We start from the raw sequence: 2,486 nt of genomic DNA, 5'->3' as shown, positions 1-2,486 counted from the left end.
GAGGCAGAGCGAGTGGGTTGGCTTTTTCCGAAAGAGGAGAAGAGGTGGAGCGAGAGGGTTGGCTTTTTCCGAAAGAGAAGAGGCAGAGCGAGTGGGTTGGCTTTTTCCGAAAAAGGAGAAGAGGCGGAGCGAGAGGGTTGGCTTTTTCCGAAAAAGGAGAAGAGGCGGAGCAAGAGGGTTGGCTTTTTCCGAAAAAGGAGACGAGGCGGAGCGAGTGGGTTGGCTTTTTCCGAAAAAGGAGAAGAGGCAGAGCGAGTGGGTTGGCTTTTTCCGAAAGAGGAGAAGAGGCGGAGCGAGAGGGTTGGCTTTTTCCGAAAAAGGAGAAGAGGCGGAGCGAGAGGGTTGGCTTTTTCCGAAAAAGGAGAAGAGGCGGAGCAAGAGGGTTGGCTTTTTCCGAAAGAGGAGAAGAGGCAGAGCGAGTGGGTTGGCTTTTTCCGAAAGAGGAGAAGAGGCGGAGCGAGAGGGTTGGCTTTTTCCGAAAGAGGAGAATAGGCAGAGCGAGTGGGTTGGCTTTTTCCAAAAAAGAAGAGGCGGAGCGAGTGGGTTGGCTTTTTCCGAAAAAGGAGAAGAGGCAGAGCTAGTGGGTTGGTTTTTTCCGAAGAAGGAGAAGAGGCAGAGCGAGTGGGTTGGCTTTTTCCGAAAAAGGAGAAGAGGCGGAGAGAGTGGATTGTGCACGTGAAGCCAGAGGGTTGTTTTCTTCCAGAAGAGGAGACGAGGCGGAGAGAGTGGATTGTGTGCGTGAAACAAAATCAAGCAGTCAAAGAAGAAACGGACCAGCAACGCTCAAGCAAAAAGGAGAAGATTGGAGGTAAACATTTTTACTTTTGCTTGCAATTGACAAGTCAAGAATCCTGAGGGATCCTGTACAATCATGGTGGAAATGAGACAAAGGGATATTTCCTCGCTTAGAGTGGGCTATAAATAGTATAATGCCATGGATGGCAGGCTAATGTGGCCTACCGGCGCACTGTCAAGTAATCGTTCCCTATATCCACTAGGGAGGACGGTTTAATTATTCTTCAAAAGGGCTCTTATTTAATATTACAACGAAAGTAAGAATTTATCATAATTACCAGGATAAATCGTTTGGGCGTGAGTCTTGTCGAGGTCTGGGGTCACCGCGATCAGAATCGGACGAGTCGCTGTCCGATTCCGAGGCTGCACGGTCAAACCAGTGAGCCACACGGCCATAGGTTCATATATAATAATAATAATAATAGGGCGGCAGGGTGGTGTAGTGGTTAGCACTGTCGCCTCACAGCAAGAAGATCCGGGTTCGAGCCCCGTGGCCGGCGAGGGCCTTTCTGTGCGGAGTTTGCATGTTCTCCCCGTGTCCGCGTGGGTTTCCTCCGGGTGCTCCGGTTTCCCCCACAGTCCAAAGACATGCAGGTTAGGTTAACTGGTGACTCTAAATTGACCGTGAATGTGAGTGTGAATGGTTGTCTGTGTCTATGTGTCAGCCCTGTGATGACCTGGCGACTTGTCCAGGGTGTACCCCGCCTTTCGCCCGTAGTCAGCTGGGATAGGCTCCAGCTTGCCTGCGACCCTGTAGAACAGGATAAAGCAGCTAGAGATAATGAGATGAGATGAGATAATAATAAGTTCAATTTATATAGCGCCTTTCACAAACCTAAGGACGCTTTACAAAAGAGTTACCACCAAAAAAAAAAAAAAACTAGGAAGAATAGTGTGGGGTAAAGAGAAAAGTTTTCAAGTTGGCTTTGAAGGAAGAGAGAGTGGAACAGTCACGAAGCGATTGTGGTAACGAGTTCCAAAGTTTAGGAGCAGCAACACTAAATGATCTGCCACCCATAGATGCCAATTTAAAATGAGGAATAGTCAGAAGTCCACAGACAGAAGATCTGAGGGAGCGGGAGGGACAGTACAAATTAATTAGCTCACAGAGATAGGAAGGGGCGAAACCATGAAGAGCTTTATAGGTTAAAAGCAAGATTTTGTATTTGATCCGGGAGATAACTGGCAACCAATGCAGTTGCTGTAAAACAGGAGTGATGTGAGCAGTATATCTCATCTCATCTCATTATCTCTAGCCGCTTTATCCTTCTACAGGGTCGCAGGCAAGCTGGAGCCTATCCCAGCTGACTACGGGCGAAAGGCGGGGTACACCCTGGACAAGTCGCCAGGTCATCACAGGGCTGACACATAGACACAGACAACCATTCACACTCACACCTACGGTCAATTTAGAGTCACCAGTTAACCTAACCTGCATGTCTTTGGACTGTGGGGGAAACCGGAGCACCCGGAGGAAACCCACGCGGACACGGGGAGAACATGCAAACTCCACACAGAAAGGCCCTCGCCGGCCACGGGGCTCGAACCCGGACCTTCTTGCTGTGAGGCGACAGCGCTAACCACTACACCACCGTGCCGCCCTGAGCAGTATATATATATATATATATATATATATATATATACACACACACATACTGGGTGCAATTTGCTGGGGTGGATGGGGGGGATCA

The sequence above is a fragment of the Neoarius graeffei genome, chromosome 12 (assembly GCF_027579695.1).
Source record: "Neoarius graeffei isolate fNeoGra1 chromosome 12, fNeoGra1.pri, whole genome shotgun sequence".
Classification (NCBI taxonomy): domain Eukaryota; kingdom Metazoa; phylum Chordata; class Actinopteri; order Siluriformes; family Ariidae; genus Neoarius; species Neoarius graeffei.
This window is presented reverse-complemented; position numbering follows the sequence as displayed.